This window comes from Triticum urartu, chromosome 3A, assembly GCF_056163025.1.
Source record: "Triticum urartu cultivar PI428250 chromosome 3A, HENAU_Tu73, whole genome shotgun sequence".
NCBI lineage: Eukaryota > Viridiplantae > Streptophyta > Magnoliopsida > Poales > Poaceae > Triticum > Triticum urartu.
This window is the reverse complement of record NC_141875.1, coordinates 476,622,280-476,644,147: the sequence shown is the minus strand read 5'-3', so window position 1 is coordinate 476,644,147 and position 21,868 is coordinate 476,622,280.

The window sequence follows — 21,868 nt, the reverse complement described above, 5'->3', positions numbered from 1 at the left end:
GAAAAATTTACCTCCTGTGTGGCCGTTTTTACCAAATCTGAGAGTTGGCCAGTCGTTGGCTTCAGCCCCCATGTAGGTAGTACGGGGGTGTTCGGGATGAATCTAAACACGCTTTATCCAAGAGTTTGGTCCTTAAAGGAGGTGTTTAGCGCAACAAACCAGGCAATCGGACTATATGGCATTATTACCCTCACTTAGCCATAGGAGTTTGACAATGAAAATATATGCGCAGCCCCTAGTATCCAGACTAGGGTGTTGTAGACAGCTGATCGGATGAGAACTGATTCGTCACGTAATTCGAGAAAAATCACTAAAGATTTGAAACCTCCGAAGAGCTGACCGGCTCACGCCGCATCATGACAGTCAGTTTTCGGCTTTCTCTACTGAAGTGCTCATCCGGATAAACTGGGACACAATCGTAGTAGTTCTCCCTTTATTACCCTAGCCGATATAGCGGAACGTAAGGTAGTAAGCACAGGAGCCGGGCAACCCAACTATTAACCAAAGACATGATTCGGAGCCAATGCATATAATGCTATATTTGGGGTGCTGAACTATATTGTAAAAGTGTTCAGAATTGTTGCCATAGTGTGGGGCGCAATAATGCCCCTGGCGGATTACGACGTACCAAGGTATATGAATAAAAATTAAAATAGCAAAAATAAAAATAAAGAAGAAGAAAATGCCCTGTATTTCACTACAAAAAAAGACACATCCGTGACATTTTGGGCCGAACAAAATTTTTTTTGTCATACATATGACACTTCTATGACGATAATTGTGACAAAACCCGGTACCATCATATATGTGGTGGGCTCCTACTTCTATGACAAAAAATCATGACAGAAAAATGGGCTTTTTTTCCTGGGCGGGCCGGAGACGCAGCTGCATGACATTCTTTGGGTCGTCCATGACGGAAAAAACCGTGGTAGAAGCGAGGGCGAGGAAAATTTCGGGGAGTTCCCGGCTACGGTGGGAGGTCGGGGGCCGAGCGATGCGCGTTTCTCTCGTACACGTACGCGCGTGTGTGCGAGGCGTTGGCTCTAACTGAACCCAAGCGAGGCATTGGGCTCTAACTAAACCCGAGCGATTGCACTGCAGGCTACGCGTTACTGAACCCGAGCGATCGATCGATGGTTGTTAACTGAACCCGATCGAGCGATTCCTTCGCTACTGCTGCTAACTGAAGCCGATCGATGCTGCCTCTGGATGAACAGTGAGCGTTGGGGCGGGGGTTGGATGAACAGTTCCTGATGGGGTTGGATGAACAGGACCCCGTGGTGTTGCCTCTGGATGAACAGGACCCCGTGGAGGGCTGGATGAACAGGACCACCCCGTGGAGGGCAGGATGAACAATAGATGGTGGAGGGCAGGATGAACAGTAGCCCGTGGAGGGGTGGTTGAACAGGAGCCCATGGAGAGGGCTGGTTGAACAGTAGCCGGTGGAGTAGCGCGCGGTGGAGGCTGGATGAACAGGAGCCCGTGGATGAACAGTCACAGGTGGAGGCTGGAGGAGGTCGACGGTGGATGAACAGTAGCTCGTGGAGGCTGGAGGGAGTCGACGGTGGAGATGAACAGTATCCGGTGGAGTCCTGTTTTGCGGTACACCACACCCCTCCCGATGAACAGGACCCCCGTTTCGACCGTAGCGCTCCAACACAAGTCCGTTTCGTCCGTTTTGCAGTACGCCACACCCCTCCCGATCAACAGGACCCCCGTTTCGACCGTAGGAGGTCCGTTTCCTCTGTTTTGCGGTACGCCAGACCCCTCCCGATCAGCAGGACCCTGTTCCGAACATAGGAGGTCTGTTTCCTCTATTGTGCGGTACGCCAGGCCTCGTTTCCATCGCCTGTTCCGTCCAAGCCCTCCGATAAACACGACCACGCATTCCGTTCCGACCCAGCCGGTTGGCTCCCACGCGTTCCGTTGCCTCCCCATGAACACGACGCATTTCGTTGCCTCCCCATGAACACGAGCATTCCGTTGCCTCCCCATGAGCACGACGATGACACTGTTTCTCCGTTGCGACCCAGCCATGTACACGAGCCCTGGCCATACGTATGCGCCGTAGGCGTTCGAGGCCCCGCCCGTATGTACACATACGTGGCCGTATTTTCTTTCCCGCACCCTGGCCGTTGTACGTACGTGTAGATGCTACGTGCGTGCCTCTACTACGACACGTGCACGCCTCTACTACGACACGTGCGTGCCTCTCCATCGACCAGTATGTACGAACACGTTCGCGACCAGAATGACAATGCTACATACACTTCGACCAGGTGGGTCCTGACTGTTAGGCACTTCCTTGCATGCGAAGATGTAGCTGGTGGGTCCTAGCAGTCAGGGGGCAAATCATTTTTTTTGCCCGGACGCACTTCCTTGCGTGCGAAGATGTAGCTGGTGGGTGCCAGCAGTCAGGGGGAAACATTTTTTTCGCGAAATACGGTGGCCCGTCCGTTGGGTTCTGCTGTCAGGTGCAGGAATAATTATTTTGCATGTAATAAGGAGGCACTTCCTTGCTGCGGCCGTGGACCCAGCTGTCAGCCTCTCCAGGTACAGTGCACATCCCATGGAAGCCGTTCCTTGACCACGTTGACCACGCCGTGCCGAGAGCACTAGGGCGGTGGACGACGGCGAGGCCTGGGAAGGGGACGACGCGAAGCTGGGGAAGACGCGACAGTGAATGCCCACGCGTAGAGGAGTACGAGGGTTCACTGGTTCGCTGCGGTGTGAGGCTGCCGTCGCCGCAGAATAACAGGGTGTGTGGGTGAGTAGAGGGATGGCCTGGCCAGCGGTTTGAGTAGTAGGGGGCGGTGAGGCCTCCGCCGCATCGCAGCCGGCCACGGGAGGCAGGAGCACGAGGCACGACCGGCGCTGGTTTGGGCGGCTGGAGCAAGAAGACCAGAGGTTGAAGAAGCACTACGGCCGTTGGATGGACATCATACGGTCACTGGAGCTAGAATCGTGCATATTGACTAAGTTGACAAAGCCCTCCGTCCCCGTCAACTTAGTAGGCCCACAAGTCAGCCTGCCACTCTACTGGGTCCCAGAGAACAGGGGGAGTATTCATTTTTTTTGTGCGTAATAAGGAGGCACTTCCTTGCGTGCGAAGATATAGCCGGTGGGTCTGAGCTGTTAGCGGCGGTAACATTTTTTCATGAAATACAGAGGCCCTTTCGATGGGTCCCTGATGTCAGGTGGAGGAATCATTATTTTGCGTGTAATAAGGAGGCATTTCCTTGCGTGCGGTCATGGACCCAGTTGTTGGCCTCTCCGCGTAAAGACCACTTCAGATGCATGTCGGTCATTGACCACATTGACCAGGCCGCGCCGAGAGCACCAGGGCGGTGGACAACGGCGAGGCCTAGGAAGGGAACGACACGGATGCAGGGAAGACTCGGCAGTTGTTTGCCATGCGGAGGGAAGTACGACTGTACGAGGGTTTACTGGTTCGTCTGCCGTCGCTGGAGAATAACAGCAGGTGTGGGTGAGTAGAGGGATGGCTAGGGCAGCGATGGGAGTATGGTGGGGCGGTGAGGCCTGCGTGGCAGCAGAGCCGGCCGCGGGGAGGAGGGAGCAGGCAGTCCCGCCGGCGCCTGTTTGAGCGGCTGGAGCAGGAAGAGCAGAAATTGAAGAAGCACGACGACCATTGGATGGCCATCCAACAATCACTACTCGTGCGTCAACCTTTTTTTAGGAAAGCCTCAAATCTGTGGAAAACATCCTACATGCCATTTGCCATTATTTCTAATAATTTACAACCCATTTGCTAATTATTAAGGTTTTTTTGGAGCCCATATTCTTTTTGTTAGCATTACAACCCATATTGTGGCCACGGTTAAAAAATTATATGAAATTTTGCATATTTCGGTGCGGTCCGAACTGTTTTTAATCCCGAAATTTCGACTCACATTCAAACTGATTTTAAAAATAAATGTATTCAATATAAAATCCAACAAATTCTCCACGCCTAAAAATTAATGTAATTTCAAATCTCAAAATGAAAAAAAGATATTTGAAACTAATTGCCGGTTTGATGTGTTTTACAAATGTACATCCCATTTCTCATTACTGATGTGCCATTTTCTTGCCAGCCGAATGAAAGCTCTCCTCGTCTTGAAAGATTTGCAGCCCAATAGGCCTGACAAAGCGACTTACTTGGCAAATCACAAAAAAACTGGGTTGTGGCCGTGGACCCAGCTGTCAGCCTCTCCACGTACAGTACTCTTCCGATGGAATGTCGTTGACCACGTTGACCATGCCACGCCGAGAGCACCAAGGCGGTGGACAACTGCGAGGCCTGTCAAGGGGACGACGTGGAGCCGGGGAAGACACGGCAGTGGATGCCCACGCGGAGAGGAGTATAAGGGTTCACTGGTTCGGCTGCGGTGTGAGGTTGTCGTCGCCGCAGGGCCTGGCTAGCGGTGGGAGTAGTAGGGGGCGATGAGGCCTCATCGGCAGCACAGCCGGCCACTGGAGGCAGGAGCAGGCGGTCTCCCCAGCACTGGTTTGGGCGGTTGGTGCAAGAAGAGCAGCGATTGAAGAAGCAGCAGGACCGTTCGATTCAAATCCAACGATTACTGCTGCGAGAATCGTTTGTTGACTAAGTTGACAAGCCCTACGTACAAGTCAACTTAGTAGGCCCGCAGGTCAGCCTCCCAACCGGTGCGCCCCAGATGTCAGTGGGAGGAATCATTTTTTCGCGTAATAAGGAGGCAGTTGATTGCGTGCAGCCAGGCTAGCGGAGGGAGTAGGGTGGGCCGGGGAAGTCTGCGCGGCATCACAGCGGGCCACAAGAGGAGGGAGCAGGCAGTCCCGCCGGCGCTAGTTTAGGCGGATGGAGCAGGAAGATCAGAGATTGAAGAAGCACGTAGGCCGTTGGATGGACATCCAACAATAACTGCTGCTAGAATCGTGTGTTCACTGACAAAGCCTTGCGTAAACAAGTCAGCCTCGAAATCTGTGGCGTGTACAGCCCATTTGCTATTATTTTTATGATTTTTACTCATTTTATAATTCATATGGAATTTATTCCAGCCCATTTTCCATTTTATAATTGCTGGCCATTTTCTGGTCAGTACCAGGGTCAAAAAATTAACTAAATATGTGGGAAATTTTGAAAATTCGCGAATTTTTGCTGGGGAACGAAATATTCTTAATCCAAAAATTAATAGCCATACTAAAATAAATTTAAAAATAAATTAGTACTATGTCATGTTAAATCCAATGAAATACGTATAAGATATCAGTGAAGAACAAAAACAAAAAAAGAAACTTATATCCCATTTGCTATAATTTTTTTGGAATTTTCAACCCCTTTTGATATTACTTTTAACAGACATTGACCATACTCTAAAGCCAGGCCGGAATGCATCCCTCCTTGTATTGAAAGATTTGCATCCCAGTAATTCGGAGAAAACAAATAGGCCTAGCTTGGGTATTCTTCAAAAAGAAATACTGGGCTACCTATTTTCCCAAAGAACTGGTGCAGGAGCATTTAGCTTTAGGTATTTATTTACTTATTTATGTTTAGGGGACCATGAGCATGTACCTGGGCCGGATTCATGTGAGAGCCTCCCTTCCAGTTAATTATGGGCTTCTCTATTGGGCCTTCATCAGTGGGCTGCATGTTATCAACAAGTGGAAAATGTGTTCCGAGTTTCAAAAAAATGTGTTCTGTATGATAAATAGTATGCGCTACGTACGGTACGGGGCACTAAAGGATCGAACCATGCAACGACTTCCAAAACATTGTGTTTGTCGTTTTAACAACACATTTATTCAACCAACAGACGAAATGTACTACTGATTGTACATTGAAAACAGCAGTAGCAACATCCAGGGTTGGGGGTGCAACAGAAGCAGTAAGCAGGCCAGAAGAGTGAAGACGCAGCTCTCTCTTCCAAACCAAACATCAGCCATCATTACAATAGGGCTACCAAAAAAGAGCAAGTGTATGCATCAAACTAAATAAAGATCCTACTACACCAAGTGTACGCATCTAACTAACTTTCTCAGTTAGACGTTAATATTTATTAAGCTGTGGAGATTGGCTGACGACTTGAACCAGATGGGTGCCTGAGGGGGAAACTCCAGCCAACAGGTCGAAGTCTGATACTTGCGACCCTCTCTCCTACTTTGGGCTGCAGAGCGTGGCAGCACATATCAGGGTATGGTGCATGCAGGGACACATGGTATGCTGTGTACACACAATTTTGCCAGATGAACGAAACCACGCTGCCATCATGATCCTTGCCGTCGGTTATCTCCTGGTTAATCGGATAATTCAGTCCGACAAACAGAGAGCATGTACTAAGGCTACTTACTAGCCTCCAGTCAAAAATTCCTGAAGGCCCAGAGAAGCTGGGATCCTGCTCAAAGACCTTGCAGTGACTGTGATTGTATTCCGCGAAACAACATGTCCGGTACGTGCGAACGATCATCAATCTTTCGCCGTCGTCTGATCGAGCCAGGAACCACCTGCAACTGCCATGCCGCTTTTCTTTGAAAGGTTCTGGGATTAGGAAGGGTAGGGACACCAGGGGGCCTACAACATCATATCAAGTTGGAGTCAAATAAAAAGGGCTCTTGGTTTAGTCAATCTTAAGAACAGCATGTTATGAGCATGAATATTTTTTCAAAAAATGTTGACAGTAATATAAGAAAGCCATCATGATATCATAGGAAAGTAACATATTGCTGTAACAGCCGTTTGTAGCGATGACTGGAGTAGGCCAGCAATACGTCCAGCCATAGAAGGAGTCGACGGCGTAAATGAAGCCCTTGTGTTCAATGGCGTCAGAGAACCATGGAGGATGTATGATCCTGCGATGGATGTGCAGATTTATCCACTTACCACAGTGACCTGTCAGATAGGCGAGACCGCGATTGAAGAATGCAATTAGCCCGAAGTCTTTATAATTTGCAGATCTTGTGGGCACTTGGCAGATTACAACCTTGAGAAAATCAAACTTGGTATCATGTTGGCTACTGTAAGATTCTGAGTATTCTGGGTCGCGGTGCCAAAGCAGTGCAGTGTTAATCGAAGGAAGGGGGATCAATCACCGGGTCTAGACCTCCACGAGCATCCAGCTGCCGCGACCGTCGACGAGCACCATCCAAGACGTGTTCATGCCGACCCAGTACATACCGTTAATGTAGTTGAGGCTGACGGGGATCGGATCGCAGTCAAGGGATTGATGCTCGCCACCCTACGATCGTTATGCTGTGTGGCACACCGTTTCTGAAGATCAGGCGGCATCAGCAAGCAAGGAGCTGGCTTAAAAAGCTCCGGCCTGAGGGCTTTGAGTAAACGGTACAGCCCCGACGAGCACGCGGCGAGCGGCATGGTACATAGATTGTCCACACGCGAAACAATGAGCTTGATTACCTCTATGGGGAGCGAATTCCAGCCACTCTTTCGGCAGACGCTGCTCGGTTCTGCCATTGTTAGTGCTTGGGTTTCGGACGAGGGGGGGAGGCGCCTTAGCGGGGATGGAAGATTGGACGAGATTATGTGCAGACAAAGATGGAGAAGCAAATATGTGCTGCGGGAAGTGGACAGGTGATGATGACTACAGCATGCCGCTTGACTTACGAGACACATACCAGTAGCGTAGGGTCATGTCGATGCAAGACAACTTGCTTGAGTGATCACAGTATTGGTACTCCCTACAATGCTATGCCATAACTTGCTTGAGTAGAGTAGTAGAGTAGGACTCTGCTCTACTACTAGCACCGGAGGAGTACTATATTCTAATCTAAAATAGTTACAAACTTCAATCCCCGAGCATGGAACGACTACGAACCATGCTCAAAGACCGTGTCTACGTGGTGTTTGGACATGGGCGACAACCTCAACGCCAACAGCGCTGCTCCCGTTGCATCGTATGTGTTTCTGTCCTTCCTGTTCGAAATCGTGGTAGAATTCATGTTTCTACTCTGTATCCTACTACTATGCTAGTCCACATGATTAGTTTCATCTCTGTTATAGCCGTCACGATTTATTTTGTGCTTATTCGGATTAAATCTCGTAGTAACTTGCTCATATATTCAACTAGCGCAATGTCCCCTACAGCCACTCCCGTTTCATGGACGGCATGGTCGATGTTGGAATTTTGCTAGTAGGCCTTTATAAGGTGAGCTCTTCTACCACTTCTATGAGCATGAGAAGAGGAGACCTACACGCGCGCTCCTCCTCCTCGCTCGCCTCGCCACGCCACGCCTCGTCACGACGCGCCGCGGGTTGCGGGATTGAGCCGAGCCGAGGAGAGAGCTATACTCCCACGACCTACCCGGCCCGCACTATATAGTTTCTCACCACCGTTCCAGATCATTGCGCCACCAAGCAAGTCTTCTCCATCCCTCCTTTCGGTGTGCACCGGGAGAAGGGACAGCAGGCCTCCGGAACCCCGCCTCTCATGATCCTATACGGGAGAGGGGCGATTAGGTTTTTGGGGAGCGCACTCGCACGAGTGCTGGTAGCGATAACTTCATGAATGACGACTTCTTCCCCGACCTCGGCAACCTCATCCTCGACGACATGGGCGACAACGTCAACACCGGCAACCAGTGAGATACAGGGTGTAGGAAGTGGTTTGGGAATTTGCATGCCTTTCCAACCAGTGAGATACTCCGTACAAAGTACGACAGAGAAATAACCACCGATAAGGAAGCTAAAAGTAAACAATCAAACGAGCATTTTTGCATTTTTTTGCATTGAATCGTTTCACAAGCTTGACTAGTGCTGTTTTTCTACTTTTACAAAAACCGCACCGTAATGTTAAAACGTGCATTTGCACGTACATAAGTAATAGTAGTACTCCCTCTGTCTAGGTGTATAAGTCTTCCCTCCTTCTTGGTCACGGTGCACAACCGAAGATGACTTATTGACCTGGACGGAGGGAGTAGCACAGTCTGCAAGCATATATCGAGAGAGACGTGTAGTGCGATAGTATATAGTAAAGTTTGTGCTATATGCATGTACTTGCAAAATGCGTACGAATACACAAGGTTTCCAAACTTTCCCTTTTACATACTTAATTAAGGACGCTAAAAATTCCTGAACGTTCGGGATTTATCATTTGCGTCCCAAAACTAATAAGATCGCCTTACGAAACAAAAATTATACTCCTCCTAAAAGCCACGGCGCTCGCAGGAGCGCTTGCAGCGCGCCACAAGTGCCCTGGTGCGCGGCCGTTTCCCAGCGTGCTGACACAACGCCTCTTCCTCAACCTCGCAACTCACGAGGTGCTGATTGGCGGCTTGCCGGAGGGCGAGCGCGATCTCACCGGTGTGGTGATCCGGCGCCAACAGGTACTCCTCCTCGCTGGAAGCGTGCACCCGGTCCACGTACCTCCAAGCGTAGATGAGGCGCTTGGGCCCGACTGCACTCAGGGCGTTGTCACGGGCGTCCTCCACCACCCTCACGGCCCTCGCACGAGCCTTCTACCAAAGATCCAATTTCCTGACTCTCTCGGATGCGACATAGGCCTCCCAGGCAGCTTGTTCCACGGTGCACTTCTCTTCCTCGGCCTTCTTCTCCGCCTCTATTTTGGCGCGCTCTGTTGGAGGCAAAGCCTCCCACAAGGTGACATCCATTTCTTTCCAAAGCTCATCAAGGCCCTGGGGCTCGGCGGGCGGCATGGCGTTCTCCTCGTAGCGGGGAGCCGACGCGTCCTCCGGCACGCGTGCTGGCGAGATTGGGAACACCGACGCGTCCACGTCGACGCGTCGCACCGAGGAGCGGAACACCGAGGCGTCCCTCTCGACTAGTGGCGGCGAGGAACGGAACACCGACACGTCCTCCTCGACTAGTAGCGGCGAGGAACGGAACGGCGATGCGTCGCGTAGTGGCGAGGAGCGGAACACCGACGTGTCCTCCTTGACTAGTGGCGGCGAGGAACGGAATGGCAACGCGTGACCGTCCGTGCGGTGCAGCGAGGGGCTCCTAGGGCTTGGGAGGGGTGATGCCATGGTGGTCGACGTGAGAGGGAAGGGGAGGAGATAGCGATGAACGTGAACGTGAGGGGGAGGAGATAGCGATGTCATGGGAGGCGCATTATTTATAGCGAGCAATGGCACACCTACGTAAGATATGGACTGAGCTGCACTGACTCAACTGCCGGTCCAGTTGCGTCACTGACATGTGGGCCAAACCCCTGTTGGGCCCATATGTCAGTGACCAAATGCACCTGCAGTTAAGTAACAACTACGTGGGCATATTTGTTGGAGTAAATTACGAGGGAGCGAAGGGGTGGAAATATTGCTGGTCACAACAGATTGGATGAGCGTGGGGGAAGGAGAGTCATGTATGCAGATTTTTTCACATGGGGTGGAGTGGTGGGACCGCCGGAGGGAGAAGGAGAGTTTGGCAGGCATATTGTTTCCACACATGGAGAGGAAAAGATTTGGAGATGAACATGCTTCCTGCAGGTATGGGGAACGGTGCATAATAAGTCATCTTGCATGCCGGGCTAGGTATAGTCTCAAGTCATTAAAAAGAAACATGCCCCACACATGTTCATATTTCAAGGTGCACTAAATTATTTCATGCGATGATTAAGGCTGGCCATAATGGTGGTATCTTAGCTGGTATCGTGCACACGGGAATAGCAAACATGCTGATGTGGAAAAGAATTAAAGAAGAGAGGGGGTTAGAGTAACTAGGGTTCATGCATGAATTGGTAAACACATTTTTTTGTGGAGAACAATAGCACTAGTTGAGTACTTTTGCAGACTTCAAAAACTATTCCACAATGTGTAAACATTCACAATGTCAAATCAATATTTTTACACTCATTATAAAACGTAGTTCTTATACTCATTATAATCAGTACTCCCTCCGTCTAGGTGAGCAAGTCATCTTAGATTGTGCACTGTGACCAAGGAGGAGGGGAAAACGAGAGATCTTAATGTTTATTTGCTAATTAATAGCATTGCATGCAATGAACTAACCACTACATGTCGTGTTTGGTAGTCTCAAGTCATTAAAAGCATGCACACCCACATCTCCTATTGGTTGATATGTCAAGAAACAAGAAACGAGGTAGAAGTTAATGCACCGTGCCTAAGTGTTTTGGGAGTATTGTAGATATTGATATTTTTAGTATAAATTTGGTCGTGGGTTTCATTGATGCTTGTCAAAGCGTTGAAAGGTCTGCTATGCGTGACCTGAAGAAGAAAGCGTTGAGCATCTCGAAGTTGATCAACAATATTCAATTATCAAAGATTAGCCGTTCGGCCAATAAGGTGGCACACTTAATCACTAAGTATAGCTTTGACAATAGATTAGATGGTATTCTTGTAAATAACATACAGCCCTGTGTGGTGAATATTGTATCAAATGAGTGTACTGGTGTGGCTGGTTAGTTAATATAAGGTGGTGTTCAAAAAAAAGTATAAATTTGGTCAAACAATTTGCAAACGGTTGACGGGAGTAAAAAGGACCAGAGGGAGTATCATGCATGCAGAGTAGGCAAAAAAATTTGCTTGTCTAAAAAAAGGCAAAAAATTGCTCATTTATAGCCGGTCGAAGTCTCAAAGGGCGCGACCACGCGAGGGAGGCGAAGGTCGTGGGAGGCGTGGCGTTTAAGGGAATTAAGTGAAGTTAATTACATCCATGCGCCGGCATGGCGTGCGAATAGGCAGAAGCTATACCGTTAGGCCTACAATATGGGTCTAGTAGACATGACATCTAGTGGGTCCCGCATTGTTCTCGAGAACTCTTTGGGTGCTTGCAGCCGTTTATCCACCAGGCAAGCCAGCAACCCCATGCCGTTCGCACACCCTACTCGTCCCCGTCTTCTACCTTACAACAGTTCGCTCCTAGTCATCCCGTCCTTTCACATTAGTTCGCTCCCAGTTTTTTTTGCGGGGTACAACAGTTCAACTTCTCCTAACCCTCCTCCAAAATCCATGGCCTCCCAAATCTCCATGGTCGCCGCTGAGTACCAAGTTAGAGCCATCACCGGCGATCAGTTCATCGTCATGTACACACGTGGATCCGAGACGATGAAAGCATGGCTTGCTTGCTTCCTACGCATGTTCAACAGTTGAACGGATGAGTGGGTCGCTGGGCTAGATGTTGAGTACACCACAGTCCTGGGATGAGAGAAGGATCTAAAGGACGAAGAGAGGAAGAAGCCCGCCGTGATCCAGGTTTGCGTACATAACGTTTGCTTGGTCTACAACATATGCCATGCCGACGTTGAGTGCCAGGATTTTAAGAACTTCCTCAAGGACAAAAGAGTGAAATTCGTTACTGTAGGCTTTAAGAACGACAATGACGTCCTACGTCGGATAGGTCTCGTTGTAGGCCAGCCCTTCGATCTCCAGAAGGCAAGCCTGGTGTCCTCCTCTCAACCTTCAATGCTGACCCTAGCAGCAGCCATGATTGATCCTTCGTATGCTAAACTGAAGAAACCTCATCACGAGTTTCATCATGCATGGGAGTCGAAGACATTAGATGAAGATCACATCCTGTATGCGGCAATGGATGCCTACCTTTGTTTAAGTATCTACAAGGTTTGGATGAAGAAGCAGAGCCCAATGTCCGGTTCAAGCAAAGAAGCGTCGGCGAAGAGGAAGAGGAAGAGGGACCAGGACGAAGTCAAGGACGTGGACTCGGACTCCAAGTAGGTGGCAGTGCCGTCCCTCATGCTGGTTCTACTGCAGTGTCAAGCGGACTAGTTGCTTATTAGTTTATTTTCAAGGGTGTGTTGTGCTGAGGCCCCAGCAAAACTATGTTTATGTTCTTTCTCGTTATTTGAACTCTTTAGTACGTACAGTAGTACTAGTACTATGTCTTACTACTGTTCTTCTTGTAGTTGGTACTACTGCTCGTATCTTCGTGTTCCTACTGTACTTAATACGTTCGTACTAGTAGTATAATTTGGGTCAGTCGATTTGTGAAAGAAGTTCGACGGAGCGAAGGAAGAAGACGGCAGAATATGTGGAAGAAGCCCTTCTAGCCATCCATGTTGCATCAAACGTCTCACATGAGTCGACTGACCCAAATTGCTCCTTCAGATTGCAGGGTCCACGTGGCATTCAAGGTCTTGAAGGTAGATTCCGCGTCCGCACCCGGTTTGCGAGCTCGACGTGCACGCGACCGACTTCCGCCGCGACAGCCACCATGCGCGCCTGCTCCGCGCGGGCGGAGACGACAATGACATGCTAGTTCCTCCTCGCCGGCGTGCTGGAGCACGCGCTCGTCCTCCTCTTTCGTACGCTGCGTGCATAGACGCAGCTCCACCAACTGCTCGCGTGCTTGGCAGTGCGGCGGCATCGCCGAGGAGGGACTGGAGACGACGTGAGTGGGCGAGCCTTCGGCTTCATGGCACAGGGATGGCGGCGACACAGCGGTGATGGGCGAGAAATTGTTGGCCGGAGCAGGCAGGCGCCAGCATGCACAATGGTGGCGGCATATTGATGAGTGCGCGTGTGGGAGCTTACTTTAGTTTTATATATAAGGTTGGTCAAACTTAAAAGAAAACCGTACTAGTACACGTAAACATTAGACTTAGGCAGCGCTTTTATTAGTTACTAGCTTATGTTCTTGCCCATTTGACCAGCCTTAGTACCACGGCCACGATACGGAATCTTGTGCAAGCGCGTGAACCACGGCCGCGCGGTCGATCGAACGGTGCGTCACCGTGTCGCGCTCGAAGGACATCCACCGAACCTTTTTGTGTGTGTGAAAACAATCCTCGAATATTACTCAACTTTTTTTCCTGTGAAAGTTCTTGACGCTGCAATATTTCCATATATTTGAATTTAGCTCCAGTTTGTGTTTATTTGGATTTGGACGTTTTAGGTGCGCCCTAGTTTTTTAATACTAATTTTGTGTGTGTGACTGAGAGAGAACGTGTGTATGTGTCCATATGTGTGTTGTGGCGGAAGGGCAATGTGGAGACGGTGTGCGTCTGATACAGACATAGAGAGGTGTGAATGTGCAAATGATCGTGTATGAGTGAGACATAGACAGATGCCGATACGTTGTGTATACATGAGAGAACGGTCTTCTAGTTTAATTGTGTGTGTGTGTGTGAGAGAGAGAGACAGAGAGAGGAGCATCCGTAACACAACAACCATCTCTCTCGATTCGTCCGTCCCTCGCACGGTCGCATGCAACACATGCATCAACACGCACATTTTGACACCCTCACCCGGCCCCTGCCCACCTCAAGGCCCGCACAATCTCTTCGTGAATACCCATTTCTCTCCTTAGGTTTGTTTTCTCTCAATATCTGACACACACACACACACACACACACAGAGACACACACGCAGCACAACACACACACACACACACTCCCCCGAGCACACAATTCATCCCCATCCAAGGTTATACGGCGACCACTCTCGCTTATGCTTCTTTGCACCCCAACATGCACAACACCTCAATCTTCAAGGAGGGCAACGAGCAGATCGAATACGGTGACCACACTGTTGGGAAACGTAGCAGAATTTTAAAATTTTCTACGCATCACCAAGATCAATCTATGGAGTCATCTAGCAACAAGGGAGAGAGGAGTGCATCTACATACCCTTGTAGATCATGAGCGGAAGCATTCAGAGAACGGGGATGATGGAGTCGTACTCGCCATGATCCAAATCACCGATGACCAAGTGCTGAACGGATAACACCTCCGTGTTCAACACACGTACGGAGTGGATGACGTCTCCTCCTTGATCCAGCAAGGGGGAAGGAGAGGTCTATGAAGATCCAGCAGCACGACAGCGTGGTGGTGGATGCAGCAGTGATCGCAGCAGGGCTTCGCCGAGCTTCTGCGAGAGGGAGAGGTGTAGCAGGGGAGAGGGAGGCGCTAAGACTTGAGGTGTGGCTGCCATCCCTCCCCCTCCTTTATATAGGCCCCCTGGGGGGGCGCTGGCCCAGGAGATGGGATCTCCCAAGGGGGCGGCGGCCAAGGGGGGTGGAGTGCCCCCCAAGGCAAGTGGAGGCGCCCCCACCGTAGGGTTTCCAACCCTAGGCGCAGGGGGACCCAAGGGGGAGCGCACCAGCCCGCTATGGGCTGGTTCCCCTCCCCACTTCAGCCCATGGGGCCCTCCGGGATGGGTGGCCCCACCCGGTGGACCCCCGGGACCCATCCGGTGGTCCCGGTACAATACCGGTGACCCCGAATCTTTCCCGATGGCCGAAACTACACTTCCTATATATAATTCTTCACCTCCGGACCATTCTCGAACTCCTCGTGACGTCCAGGATCTCATCCGGGACTCCGAACAACTTTCGGATTACTGCATACTCATTTCTCTACAACCCTAGCGTCACCGAACCTTAAGTGTGTAGACCCTACGGGTTCGGGAGACAAGTAGACATGACCGAGACGACTCTCCAGTCAATAACCAACAGCGGGATCTGGATACCCATGTTGGCTCCCACATGCTCCTCAATGATCTCATCGGATGAACCATGATGTCAAGGACTTAATCAATCCCGTATTCAATTCCCTTTGTCAATCGGTATGTTACTTGCCCGAGACTCGATCGTCGGTATCCCAATACCTTGTTCAGTCTCGTTACCGGCAAGTCACTTTACTCGAACCGTAATGCATGATCCCGTGATCAACCACTTGATCACATTGAGCTCATTATGATGATGCATTACCGAGTGGGCCCAGAGATACCTCTCCGTCATACGGAGTGACAAATCCCAGTCTCAATTCGTGCCAACCCAACAGACACTTTTGGAGACACCTGTAATGTACCTTTATAGTCACCCAGTTACGTTGTGACGTTTGGCACACCCAAGGCACTCCTACGGTATCCGGGAGTTGCACAATCTCATGGTCTAAGGAAATGATACTTGACATTCAGAAAAGCTACAGCAAACGAACTACACGATCTTTGTGCTATGCTTAGGTTTGGGTCTTGTCCATCACATCATTCTCCTAATGATGTGATCCCGTTATCAATGACATCCCCATGTCCATAGCCAGGAAACCATGACTATCTGTTGTTCAACGAGCTAGTCAACTAGAGGCTCACTAGGGACACATTGTGGTCTATGTATTCACACATGTATTACCATTTCCAGATAATACAATTATAGCATGAATAATAGAAAATTATCATGAACAAGGAAATATAATAATCATTTTATTATTGCATCTAGGGCATATTTCCAATAGTCTCCCACTTGCACTAGAGTCAATCATCTAGTTACATTGTGATGAATCGAACACCCATGGAATTCTGGTGTTGATCATGTTTTGCTCTAGGGAGAGGTTTAGTCAATGGACCTGCTACATTTAGGTCCGTATGTACTTTACAAATTTCTATGTCTCCATTTTGAACACTTTCACGAATGGAGTTGAAGCGACGCTTGATATGCCTGGTCTTCCTGTGAAACCTGGGCTCCTTGGCAAGGGCAATAGCTCAAGTGTTGTCACAGAAGAGAGTCATCGGCCCCGACGCATTGGGTATGACTCCTAGGTCGGTGATGAACTCCTTCACCCATATTGCTTCTTGTGCTGCCTCCGAGGCTGCCATGTACTCCGCTTCACATGTAGATCCCGCCACCACGCTTTGCTTGCAACTGCACCAGCTTACTGCCCCACCATTCAAAATATACACGTATCCGGTTTGTGACTTAGAGTCATCCAGATCTGTGTCGAAGCTAGCATGTACGTAACCCTTTACGACGAGCTCTTCGTCACCTCCATAAACGAGAAACATTTCCTTAGTCCTTTTCAGGTACTTCAGGATATTCTTGACCGCTGTCCAGTGTTCCATGTCGGGATTACTTTGGTACCTTCCAGGTAAACTTACGGCAAGGTTTACATCAGGTCTGGTACATAGCATAGCATACATGATAGACCCTATGGCTGAGGCATAGGGGACGACACTCATCTTTTCTCTATCTTCTGCCGCGGTCGGGCTTTGAGCCGTGCTCAATCTCGTACCTTGCAATACAGGCAAGAACCCCTTCTTTGACTGATCCATTTTGAACTTCTTCAATATCTCCAAGGTCCTTCATTGAAAAACACTTGTTCAAGTAGGCCTTTATGCTTTCCAAGAATTCTATATCATTTCCCATCAACAGTATGTCATCCACATACAATATGAGAAATGTTACAGAGCTCCCACTCACTTTCTTGTAAATGCAGGCTTCTCCATAAGTCTGCATAAACCCAAATGCTTTGATCATCTCATCAAAGCGAATGTTCCAACTCCGAGATGCTTGCACTAGCCCATAAATCAAGCGTTGGAGCTTGCACACCTTGTCAGCATTCTTAGGATCGACAAAACCTTCCGGCTGCATCATATACAATTCTTCCTTAAGGAAACCATTGAGGAATGCCGTTTTGACGTCCATTTTCCATATTTCATAATCATAGAATGCGGAAATTGCTAACATGATTCAGACAGACTTCAGCTTCGCTACAGGTGAGAAAGTCTCATCATAGTCAACCCCTTGAACTTGTCGATAACCCTTAGCGACAAGCCGAGCTTTATAGATGGTCACATTACCATCCGCGTCTGTCTTCTTCTTAAAGATCCATTTATTTTCTATGGCTCGCCGATCATCAGGCAAGTCAGTCAAAGTCCATACTTCGTTTTCATACATGGATCCTATCTCGGATTTCATGGCTTCCAGCCATTTGTCGGAATCCAGGCCCACCATCGCTTCTTCATAGTTCGAAGGTTCACCGTTGTCTAACAACATGATTTCCAAGGCAGGGTTGCCATACCACTCTGGTGCGGAACGTGCCCTTGTGGACCTACGAAGTTCAGTAGCAACTTGATCTGACGTTTCATGATCATCATCATTAACTTCCTCTCTAGTCGGTGTAGGCACCTCAGGAACATTTTCCTGTGTTGCGCCACTTTCCGGTTCAAGAGGTAATACTTCATCAAGTTCTACTTTCCTCCCACTTACTTCTTTCGAGAGAAACTCTTTCTCTAGAAAGGATCCATTCTTGGCAACAAAGATCTTGCCTTCGGATCTGAGGTAGAAGGTATACCCAATAGTTTCTTTAGGGTATCCTATGAAGACGCATTTTTCCGACTTGGGTTCGAGCTTTTCAGGTTGAAGTTTCTTGACATAAGCATCGCATCCCCAAACTTTTAGAAACGACAGCTTAGGTTTCTTCCCAAACCATAATTCATACGGTGTCGTCTCAACGGATTTTGACGGAGCCCTATTTAAAGTGAATGCAGCAGTCTCTAAAGCATAGCCCCAAAATGACAGGTAAATCGGTAAGAGACATCATAGATCGCACCATATCCAATAGAGTGCGAATACGACGTTCGGACACACCATTACGCTGAGGTGTTCCAGGCGGCGTGAGTTGTGAAACTATTCCACATTTTCTTAAGTGTGTGCCAAATTCGTGACTCAAGTATTCTCCCCCACGATCTGATCGCAAGAACTTGATTTTCCTGTCACGTTGATTCTCAACCTCACTCTGAAATTCCTTGAACTTTTCAAAGGTCTCAGACTTGTGTTTCATTAAGTAGACATACCCATATCTACTCAAGTCATCAGTGAGGGTGAGAACATAATGATAACCACCGCGAGCCTCAACACTCATTGGACCGCACACATCTATATGTATGATTTCCAATAAGTTGGTTGCTCGCTCCATTGTTCCTGAGAATGGAGTCTTGGTCATCTTACCCATGAGGCATGGTTCGCACGTGTCAACTGATTCGTAATCAAGAGACTCTAAAATTCCATCTGCATGGAGCTTCTTCATGCGTTTGACACCTATGTGACCAAGGCGGCAGTGCCACAAGTATGTGGGACTATCATTATCAACCTTACATCTTTTGGTATTCACACTATGAATATGTGTAGCATTACGCTCGAGATACATTAAGAATAAACCATTCACCATCGAAGCATGACCATAAAACATATCTCTCATATAAATAGAACAACCATTATTCTCGGATTTAAATGAGTAGCCATCTCGTATTAAACGAGATCCTGATACAATGTTCATGCTCAAAGCTGGCACTAAATAACAATTATTGAGGTTTAAAACTAATCTCGTAGGTAAATGTAGAGGTAGCGTGCCGACGGCGATCACATCGACCTTGGAACCATTCCCGACGCGCATCGTCACCTCGTCCTTCGCCAGTCTCCACTTATTCCGCAGCTCCTGCTTTGAGTTACAAATGTGAGCAACTGCACCGGTATTAAATACCCAGGAGCTACTACGAGTACTGGTAAGGTACACATCAATTACATGTATATCACATATACCTTTCGTGATGCCGGCCTTCTTGTCCGCTAAGTATTTGGGGCAGTTCCGCTTCCAGTGACCACTTCCCTTGCAATAAAAGCACTCAGTCTCGGGCTTGGGTCCATTCTTTGGCTTCTTCCCGGCAGCTTGCTTACCGGGCGCGGCAACTCCCTTGCCGTCCTTCTTGAATTTCTTCTTACCCTTGCCTTTCTTGAACTTAGTGGTTTTATTCACCATCAACATTTTATGTTCCTTTTTGATTTCTACCTCCGCTGATTTCAGCATTGAATATACCTAAGGAATGGTCTTTTCCATCCCCTGCATATTGAAGTTCATCACAAAGCTCTTGTAGCTCGATGGAAGCGACTGGAGGATTCTGTCAATGACCGCGTCATCTGGGAGATTAACTCCCAGCTGAGTCAAGCGGTTATGTAACCCAGACATTGTGAGTATGTGCTCACTGACAGAACTATTTTCCTCCATTTTACAGCTGAAGAACTTGTCGGATACTGCATATCTCTCGACCCGGGCATGAGCTTGAAGAACCAATTTCATCTCTTCGAACATCTCATATGCTCTGTGTTTCTCAAAACTCTTTTGGATCCCCGGTTCTAAGCTGTAAAGTGTGCCGCACTGAACAATGGAGTAATCATCAGCACGCTGCTGCCAAGCGTTCATAACGTCTTGGTTCTTTGGGATGGGTGCGTCACCTAGCGGTGCTTCTAGGACATAATATTTCTTGGCAGCTATGAGGATGATCCTCAGGTTCCGGACCCAGTCCGTATAGTTGCTGCCATCATCTTTCAGCTTGGTTTTCTCTAGGAACGCATTGAACTTGAGGACAACGTGGGCCATTTAATCTACAAGACATATTGTAAAGATTTTAGACTAAGTTCATGATAATTGAGTTCATCTAATCAAATTATTCAATGAACTCCCACTCAGATAGACATCCCTCCAGTCATCTAAGTATAACATGATCCGAGTTAACTAGGCCGTGTCCGATCATCACGTGAGACGGACTAGTCAACATCGGTGAACATCTTCATGTTGATCGTATCTTCTATACGACTCATGCTCGACCTTTCGGTCTTCTGTGTTCCGAGGCCATGTCTGTACATGCTAGGCTCGTCAAGTCAACCTAAGTGTATCGCGTGTGTAAATCTGGCTTACACCCGTTATATTCGAACATTAGAATCTATCACACCCGATCATCACGTGGTGCTTCGAAACAACGAACCTTTGCAACGGTGCACAGTTAGGGGGAACACTTTCTTGAAATTATTTCGAGGGGTCATCTTATTTAAGCTACCGTCGTTCTAAGCAAATAAGATGTAAAACATGATAAACATCACATGCAATCAAACAGTGACATGATATGGCCAATATCATTTGCTCCTTTGATCTCCATCTTTGGGGCTCCATGATCATCGTTGTCACCGGCATGACACCATGATCTCCATCATCATGATCTCCATCATCGTGTCTTCTTGAAGTTGTCTTGTCATCTATTACTTCTACTACTATGGCTAACGCTTTAACAATAAAGTAAAGTAATTACATGACGTTTATGTTGACACGCAGGTCATAAATAAATAAAGACAACTCCTATGGCTCCTGCCAGTTGTCATACTCATCAACATGCAAGTCGTGATTCCTATTACAAGAACATGATCAATCTCATACATCACATATATCATTCATCATTCATCACAACCTTTGGCCATATCACATCACAAAACACTTGCTGCAAAAACAAGTTAGACGTCCTCTAATTGTTGTTGCAAGTTTTTATGTGGATGCTATAGGTTTCTAGCAAGAACGTTTCTTACCTACACCAAAAACACAACGTGAATTGCCAATTTCTATTTACCCTTCATAAGGACCATGTTCATCGAATCCAATCCGACTAAAGTGGGAGAGACAGACACCCGCCAGCCACCTTATGCAACTAGTGCATGTCAGTCGGTGGAACTGGTCTCACGTAAGCGTACGTGTAAGGTTGGTCCGGGCCGCTTCATCCCATGATGCCGCCGAATCAAGATAAGACTAGTAACGGCAAGCAAATTGACAATATCGATGCCCACAACTACTTTGTGTTCTACTTGTGCATAGTAACTACGCACAAACCTGGCTTTGATACCACTGTTGGGGAACGTAGCAGAACTTTAAAATTTTCTATACATCACCAAGATCAATCTATGGAGTCATCTAGCAACGAGGGAGAGAGGAGTGCATCTACATACCCTTGTAGATCACGAGCGGAAGCGTTCAGAGAACGGGGATGATGGAGTCGTACTCGCCGTGATCCAAATCACCGATGACCAAGTGCCGAACGGATGGCACTTCCGCGTTCGACACACGTATGGAGCGGATGACGTCTCCTCCTTCTTGATCCATCAAGGGGGAAGGAGAGGTCGATGAAGATCCAGCAGCACGACAGCGTGGTGGTGGATGCAGCAGTGATCGCAGCAGGGCTTCGCCGAGCTTCTGCGAGAGGGAGAGGTGTAGCAGGGGAGAGGGAGGCGCCAAGACTTGAGGTGCGGCTGCCCTCCCTCCCCCCTCCTTTATATAGGCCCCCTGGGGGCGCCGGCCTTGGAGATGGGATCTCCCAAGGTGGCGGCGGCCAAGGGGGGTGGAGTGCCCCCCAA